The following is a 9,535-nucleotide window of genomic DNA, read 5'->3' on the forward strand; positions in this document are numbered from 1 at the left end:
ATTAACTCATATTTAATCGTATGACAAAAATGACACCAGGGCAAGGGATATTAGGATTAAGCAAATTAATTAGATACAAAGTTCCTAGCCTCTAAAGCTGAATTCCTAGTAAGTTTAACCGTTTGTCACCTTCTGTGTTACCACAACTTCAAAATGATTTGTTTTCTTAAAAGGCTGGAGGGTAGGGGTGGGGGGAATGACTTATGAATTAACCAGGGATTGTTTGGATATAATTATAAACTGCAAATCACCATGATTTCAATGATATTCAGACTTTTAAAGCTATTTTATAAAAAAAGAAAAGAAAGCAAATTAGACCTTTGCTAAGAGATTATTTATGAGTAAGGAACTTATACATTCATGACTGAGTGTTCGACAATACATTCCCAGTGGAATGATCTCTAAAAATGTCTATAATTAAAAACAGAATAGTAAAAAAAAATTCAATGGCTTACTCTCTTGTTGGTGAGTTAGTGGAGGATTCTTTTTTTGAATCAGGAGAGCTTAGAGTTTGCAAAATACAATTATGTTTTTCGGTGGATAGGGCACCTCTTTCTTGCTCAGAGTGGATTAATTTTAAGGCCTCTATTCCATCTTCTCCCTCCATCTTGTCACTCGGATCTGGCTGTGGTTCTGGACTCTCTAAAATCAGACCATCTTCACTTACGGCAACTGTGAGGTCACTGCTGCTGCTCAGACTTTCCTCTTCCTGCTGTTGCTGCATTTTCCTGAAGGGCTTCTGTGCCTCGGGGTCCCCGTGAGGAGGATGATCTGGAAGAGGGGATATGAAGAGACTACTGATCACTAAGTGCAGGGAGAAGCGAGGTAAGACGTTCCACCTCACGGAGTGGGATTATTCATCAGTTAAAACATGTAGAAACAATCCATGATTAATTACAGTATTTAAAAACTCATTAAAAATATTTTATTAAATATATTAAAAATATAACAATGAGTTTAAAAATCAGAGAATTCGCTTGTAAGAATATTTCCACATACATATTTAAGAATTCATTAGAATGGAATTTGTTGGCAAAGTCACCACTGTACTTTGTTTTTTGACAAAAGATAAAATTAGAGAGTACACTTTGTTCTTACATAAGACCACTACCACCCAGAAAAACTAAATACCAACAAAAATCAGCCTCTCACCCCACCTGAGAAACCTTCCTGAGCAGAATGCTTCTCTTGAGAACACTTACTTTCAGATGCACAGTATTCTGAGACTGATATCGGAGCGACTGGTAGTCTGGCACTGTCTTCCTTGACTTCAATATGTTCCCGTGTCAGTATTTCTCCCTCTGATGCCCCTGATCTGCTGGAACTGTCACACTTTAAATCAGTGGTTCTGCTCCCTGGACGTAATCTTCCCCGTAACAGGGAATGGAGTTCAGCAGACTTTTTGCTTTCAGATAAATTACTCTTGCCGTGACGTGAGTTGCTTCCTATCTCCAAGCAATGAGTCTGTTCCTCCTCAGACAATGGGCTGGCTGTCACTGGCGTTTTCTCACCAATCTGAAGAGATGTCCTTCCATCTATTTTGTCAGACTTATTTAAGCACTGTGTGCCACTATTAGTGCAGACTACATAGCTGTCTGTCACATCACTGCTCTGGCTGTCTGTCGCTGTGAACGTGGGTCAGGAATTGTTCTGAAGTTCTTCGTGGGTTGGGGAGATTTCTGCTCTGTACTAACATCTCCAGCGCTTGGGATGGCTGACATTTGGCGGCCCATAAAGATTGTTGCTGGTTGATACAATCCTCTTGACACAGCTGTCCCCAAGTTAATCCCTGCCTGCATTGCAACCTGCAGCACCAAAAGAGACGTGAGTTAAATGTATTGTGTATGAACAATTAGGTTGTTTAGGTTGTTTTCAGAAATGAAATGAGGTAAAGGAAGCATGACCATTGAAATCAACAGCTACCATGTTTATAAAACTCATGGCTTCCTACAAAATGAATGAGCAAAAAACTGGTATAGTCCATACTCTTTAATTTTAAAAACAGTGTTGGTTCACAAAGCAAATATTGTCAAGGAACTATGGAATCTATATTTTTCAAAAAGAAATGCATACATTGCACAACTATGTGAATGTACTTAACGCGACTGAATTGTACACTTAAATGTGGTTAAAATGGTAAATTTTATGTTATGTATATTTTAGCACAAGCCAAAAAAAAAAGCTGTGAGTTCTAGCCACTTTCCTCAGAGATGCTCAGATTTGATGGAGCTAGGAAGGTACCTGATGGCAAAAAAAAAAAGGGAGAGGGAGAGAGAGAGATGCATACAAAGGACTACCAGAGGTTTCAAAACTCTATTTCTGGTATTATGTGTAATATAAAAAACCCTCCAATAATCACATTCAAGATTGCATTATAATATTCTGCATATGTGCAAACAGCCATAATTTCTAGTCAACCTCAAATAACAACAACAGTTTTTCCTGAACATCTTCAAATAATTTTAAATACATTTAAAGCAATTTAAATTTACTGGCATGTCTATCAGGAGAATGAACATTGTCTCTTCCTTGAAAAGAGAGAGGGGAGGGGAGAGGTGGAAAAAGAAACAGAAGCAATTGGTTCAGTGGCTTGATCAAGGACACGCAGTGGGAAGCAGAACTGGAAGTAACAACCCTGAAGCCTTGAGGAATTTAAGTGCTTTTCTTCCAAAGAGACCAAAGCATCTCCACATATACAGTAGCATTTAGTTCACAGAGCCCTACAGAATAGATGGGGAGACGTATTTGCACCCCTTTTCTGCATATGGAAAAACTGAGGCCCAAATGTTCAGACAGAAAATGCCATAAACACAGCTGAAACAGAATCAGGTGTTGCTTCTCTTCAAATATACCATCTCTTCTATTCCAAAAAATAAAAGAAACAACTTTGATGTTAAAAACAAATGAACAGAGATGTCAGAGAAAATGGTAGAATAAGAACCTCTCAAAATTCTATGTTTCATAAAAGAAACAGTGACACCGGAAAACATCTTCGACACTGGAAAATAACTTAGAATTCCGGAGATTAACCACAGGCTTGCAGCAATCAGGGGAGCATTTACTCAAGAAAAACAACTGAATCTTGGTAGGAACAGTACACTTTATGGTGCTTTAACTTGTCCTATTCTCATTTCCCACTCTTCAGGTCTGCGGTAACTTTGAAAATCCACAGCCTGTAACCCAGCAGTCTAACAGCTACTGGAAGGAGTGGAAAAGAGATGGAATTCCTTCAACGCCCCATGCTCAGAGAACTGTCATTACGTGACTTATCTGGTGGTTTCCTGGAAGGCTACACTCACAAGACTGTCTTTATTTGACTTGACTTGGAGCTCACACAGTGCAAAAAGCCTTCTCCTTGGGGATATTTGTCAAAAATAATCAGAGACAGGGGCCGGCCCAGTGGCGCAGGCAGTTAAGTGCACGCACTCTGCTGTGGCAGCCCAGGGTTCGCCGGTTCGGATCCCCAGCATGCACTGACGCACTGTTTGTCGAGCCATGCTGTGGCGGCGTCCCATATAAAGTGGAGGAAGATGAGCACGGATGTTAGCTCAGGGCCAGTCTTCCTCAGAAAAAAGAGGAGGATTGGCATCAGATGTTAGCTCAGGGCTGATCTCCCTCACAAAAAAAAAAAAAAAAATCAGAGACAATTGTTTAACATCAAGGCTGTATATAAAAGTTGGGCAGTAGATAACAGTTGGGCAAACAACAGGCTAACCAAAAACCTTAAAAGGAAAAGCTGGTTAACAAGATGTCCATAGGGGGCTTTGAAAAGCTCCAACACACTCCTGGAAATCCAGATGGCCACCTGCACGCTCAGGCCTTGGGCATGCTCAGGAAAAGTCCTGAGAAGGGCCTAAGCTCTCACCTCAGGCTCACCCTGAGGCTCTGTGCAAGCACTTAGCAAAGGTCAAGGTGGAATTGTAAACTGCCTGGATGAGGGCTGAAGGTGTGCCCGAAGACACACTCAAAGCCCCTTGGCAAAGACTGTGAAACTTACTGGTTTTAGGCATTTCAAAAAACTCTGTCTAATCATTAGCTGATCACTAATAAGTGAATAGAACCTTCAGTGACCACACATGACAAAAAAATACTTTACATAATTAGTCCAGAAAGTCAGTAAACAAACAGCAACAACAAACTCTGAGAGGAAGAGAATCAGATGTTCAGAGTTGTCATATTTTATTATTTTCAAATGTCCAAATTGTAACAAAAAATTATGAGACATGAAAAAAAACAAGACAATAAAGCCCATACACAGGAAAAAAAAAAAAAGCAGTCAAAAGAAACTATCCCTGAGGAAGCCCAGATGTTGGACTTACTAGAAAAAGGCTTTAAATTAGCTATTTTAAATACGTTCAAAGAACTAAGGGAAATCATGTCTAAAAAAATAAAGGAAAGTATGAGAACAATGTCCAAAAAGAGATTATCAATAAAGAGATAGAAATTATTAAAAAAAAAAAAAAAAAGAACCAAATAGAAATTCTGCAGTTGAAAAGTACAATCACCAGAATAAAAAATTCACTAGAAGGGTTCAGCAGCAGATATAAATAGGCAGAAGAAAGTATCAACAAACTTGAATATAACTCAATTGAGATTATCAGACTGAGGAAAAGAAAGAAAAAAGAATGAAGGAAAATGAACAGAGAGAGATCTGTGGGACACCATCAAGCATACCAGCATAGGCACAATGAAAGTCCCAGAAGGAGAAGAGAAAGAAAAAGGTGCAGAAAGAAATTCTGAAGAAATAATGGCAAAAACTTCCCAAATTTGACGAAAAACATTAATCTACACTTTAAAGAAACTCAACAAAGTCCAAGTATGATAAACTCAGAGATCCTTACCTAGATACATCATAATCAAACTATTGAAAGCCAAAGAAAAAGAGAGAATCTTGAAAGTGAAAACAGAGGAGTGACTCCTCATATATAAGGGATCCTCAATAAGATTAGCAGTTGATGTCTCATCAGAAACCATGGAAGCCAGCAGGCAGTAGGATAACATACTCAAAGTGCTGAAAGAAAAAGACTGTCAATCAAGAATTCTATATCTACCAAAACTTTCCTTCAAAAATGAAGGAGAAATTGAGGTATCCCTTGCTAAACAAAAACAGAGAAAATTTGTCATTACCATACCCGCCTTACAAGAAATACTACAGGGAATCCCTCAGGCTGAAATGAAAGGACACTACACAGTAACTCACATTCATAGTAAGAAATAAATAGCACTAGTAAGGGTAACTACATTGGGAAATATAAAACAAAGCATAAATATATTTTTTGTTTGTTTGTAACTTCTTCTTCTCCTATATAATTTAAAAGACAAGTGCATCAAGCAGTAATTATAAATCTATGTTGATGAGTAGCATATAAGATATAAAGATATAGTTTGTATTACAATAACATCACAAGGGAGTGGGAAAAGAATGGAGCTATATAGGAGCAAAGTTTTTGTATGCTATTTAAATTAAATTGGTATTAATCCAAACTAGATTATTATAAGCTAAGATATTAATTATGACAGTAGGGTACCCACAGCAAAATAAATGACAGAGATTTAAAATGGTATACTAGAAAATATATATTTAGTGCAAAAGAAGGCAGCATGGAGGATTAAAGGAACAAAAAAAGATATATAGAAAACAAAGAGCAAAATGGCAAATGCAAATCCTACTTTTTCGATAATGACATTAAGTTTAAATGGAATAAATACTACCATTAAGGTAAGAGACTGGTAGAATGGATAAAAAACATGATCCAACTATATGCTGTCTAAAGAGACTCATTTTAGATTCAAAGACACAAAGAGGTTCCAAGCAAAGAGACAGAAAAGGGTATATGAACAAAGCCTCATGGAAAAAATACACTATGCAAACAGTAACCAAAAGAAAGCTAGAGCGGCTATATTAATATCAGACAAAATAGACTTTAAGACACAAAATTGTTACTTGAGACAAAGGACATTTTATAATGATAAAAGGATCAGTTTATGACAAATTTATAACAATGAGAAACAGATATCTATACCTATATCTATATATCTACACATATCTTAACAACAAAGCCCTAAAATACCTGCAGCGAAAACTGAGAGAATTAAAAGGAGAAATAGACAATTCAACAATAGTAGTTGGAGACTTCAATACCCCACATTCAATAATGGATAGAACAACTGGATAGAAGATCAATAAGGAAACAGAGGTCTTGAACAACTATAAACCAATGAGACCCAATAGACATATACAGAAGACTCAACCCACCCAACAGCAGAATACATATTCTTCTCAACTGCACATGGAACATTTTATATGTTAGGCCATAAATGAAGTCTCAATAAATTTAAAGGGATTGAAAGTATGAACTCTGCTGACAATAGAATGAAATTAGAAATCAATAAAGGAAGGAAATTTGGCAAATTCAAAAATATGTGGGAATTTAAAAACACACTCAAATAATTAATGGGTCAAAGAAAAAATCACAAGGGAAATTAGAAGATAGTTTGAGATGAATGAAAAGGAAAACACAACATACCAAAACCTATCAGAAGCAGTGCTTAGACTAGGGAAATTCATAGCTGTATGTGTCTATATCAAAAAAGAAGAAAGAACTCAAATCAGTAACCTAAACTTCCATGTTAAGAAATTAGAAAAAGAAGAGCAAATTAAATCCAAAGCAAGCAGAAGGAAGAAAATTATAAAGATTAGGGCAGAAATAAATGAATTAGAGAAGAGAAAAGCAGTACAGAAAATCAACAAAACCAAAAGTTGATTCTTTGAAAAGATCAACAAATTGAGATACCTTTAGCTAGACTGACCAAATAAATAAATAAATAAATAAATAAATAAATAGAGAGAAGATTTAAATTACTAAGTAAATCAGAAATGAAAATGGGTACTATGTTACCTACCTTACAGATATAAAAAAGATTATAAAGGCATACTAAAAATAATTGTATGCCAACAAATTAGATAACCTAGATGAACTGGACAAACTCTTAGATGGACACACACTAACAAAATCTACTCAAGAAGAAAGAGAAAATCTAAATAGGCTTATAACAAGTTAAGCAATTGAATTAGTAATCAAAAAACTTCCCCTAAAGAAAAGTCCAGGACCAAAGGCTTCACTGGTGAATTCTACCAGACATTTAAAGAATAATTAACACTAATCCTTCATCAACTCTTCCAAAAACAGGTGAGGAAGAAATACTTCTCAACTCATTCTATGAGGCCAGTCCCTAACACTGAAACTAGACAAAGATGTCACAAGAAAATTACAGACCAATATTTCTTATGAATATAGATGTAAAAATTTTCAATAAAATACTAGCAAACCAAATTCAGCAACATATAAAAGGGATTATACACCATGATCAAGGAGGATTTATCCTAGCAATGCAAAGTCGGTTCAACATATGACAATCAAGTAATGTAATATACCATATTAATAGAATAAAAGACAATCCCTCTGAATAATTATCTCCATAGACACAGAAAAAGCATTTGACAAAATCCAACATGTTCATGATAAGCAAAAAACACTCAACAAACTAGGAATAGAAGGGAACTCCCTCAACTTGATAAAATGCATCTAAGAAAAACCCACAGCTAACATCATAGTCAACGGTGAAAGATTGAAAGCTCTCTCCCTATGATTCAGATTAACACAAGAATGTCTGCTCTCATCACTTCTATTTAACACTGTACTGCAGATTCTAGCCAGGAAGTATGACAAGAAAAAGAAACGAAAGGCATCTAAACTGCAAAAGAAAAAGTAGTCACGTGCTGAATAATGATGTTTCAGTCAATGACGGACTGCACATATGACGGTAGTTCCAAAAGACTAGTACCATATAGCCTAGGTGTGTAGTAGGCTATACCACCTAGATTTGTGTAAGTACACTCTATGATGTTCGCACAACACTGAAATTGCCTAACAATGCATTCCTCAAAACATATCCCCATCGTTACGTGACGCATCACTGTAAATCTATCTCTATTTGAAGATAACGTGATCTTATATAAAGGACTCCACAAGGAACAAACAGAGCTAATAAACAAGTTCTGCAAGGTTGTAGGATACAAGATCAATATATAAATAGAAATAATGTACTTCTATACATTAGCAATAAACAATCTGAAATTGACATCAGAAAACAATTTCATTTACAATAGCATCAAAAAGAATAAAATACAACAGAATAAATTTAACAAAGAAGTGCAAGACAAATACACTGAAAACTATAAAACATTGAAGAAAAAAATTAAAGAAGACCTAAACAAATGGAAACACATTCTGTGTACAAGCAATGTAAGACTTAATATTGATAAGACAACAATACTCCTAAACTGATCTACAGATTCAAAGCAATCTCTATCAAAATCCCAGCTGGCATTTTTGCAGAAATTGACAAGCTGATACTAAAATTCATGTGGAAATACAAGGGACCTAGAATAGCCAAAAAAATCTTCCAAAGAAGTGCAAAGTTGGAGGACTCACACTTCCCAATTTCAAAACTTACTACAAAACTAGAGTAATTCTAGTCTGTACTGGTATAAGGACAGACATACAGATGAATGAAACAGAACTGAGAGTCCAGAAATAAATCCATGCATCTAAGTCAATTGATTTTTAAGACATCATCTTTTTAGAGCAATTTTAGGTTCAAGGCTAGAAGGGGCTGGAATTGGTTATTTCCTTTTCTCCACATAGAAGCCTAGGGCCTTCTGGAGTTGGGTATTTCCCTTCCCCTAGATCAGTTAGGTTCTGGTTAAATAGCTTCTCCTGAGGGCAGATACTGCTAAGAACAGAATGCTCTAGTGCATTTCAAAAATGGTTCCTTTTCCCCATTCCTCTACCTGAATTATGAGGGAATTTTTCTCCGATGTTCACTGTGAGGACCTGTAAACTCACAAAAGAGGGGAGTCTCCCTATGACTAGTCCCCCTGGAGTTTTTAATCTCTTGAACCTATTTACACTGAGCCTCCAGCAATTTGTCAGTTACAGTTGAGGTTTCTCTCCCTCAGCACTGGTTATTGTAGAGGTTTCAGCTCTGTTCTGGTAAGTTGTGATTTCTCTATGCACCTGGCAGTCCCTCCAATTTTAGGAGTAGTGGACTGCCCTATGATCTCACTTCTCTGACAGACTGAAGAAGAGTTGCTGATTTTTTGGTTTGTTTGTGTTTTTACTTGTTAGGATGGAGTGGTGACTTCTAAGTTTCTTACTTGTTGGACTGGCAAAGAGACTATATTGCAATTTTAACAGCTGCATATTATCCTGTTCTATAGATGCACCATAATTTATTTAACCAGTCTCATTTTGATGGACCTTGGTTTGTTTCCCACCATCTACCACTGCAAACCATGCTGCAACAATATCCTTGAGTGTATGTCTATCTGCAAACGTGAGAATATTAGTGGGACAGCTTCCTAGAAATAAAATTGTTGGGTCAAGATTGCCTTATAGGATATTGCAATTTCACCATCCAAAGAGGCCATTACGTCATTACTAAGCGTTTTCCATTATACCATATGGTTTAA

The 9,535-nt window shown here is 36.4% G+C and overlaps 1 pseudogene; it reads right to left on the reverse strand.

The window, feature by feature from the left end:
- Positions 1-661: 661 nt before the first annotated feature.
- On the reverse strand, positions 662-9,493 carry LOC131403874 (centrosomal protein kizuna-like; annotated as a pseudogene).
- Between the last annotated feature and the right edge of the window lie 42 nt (positions 9,494-9,535).

The sequence above is a fragment of the Diceros bicornis genome, unplaced genomic scaffold (genome assembly GCF_020826845.1).
Source record: "Diceros bicornis minor isolate mBicDic1 unplaced genomic scaffold, mDicBic1.mat.cur scaffold_93_ctg1, whole genome shotgun sequence".
In the NCBI taxonomy this organism is placed as follows: domain Eukaryota; kingdom Metazoa; phylum Chordata; class Mammalia; order Perissodactyla; family Rhinocerotidae; genus Diceros; species Diceros bicornis.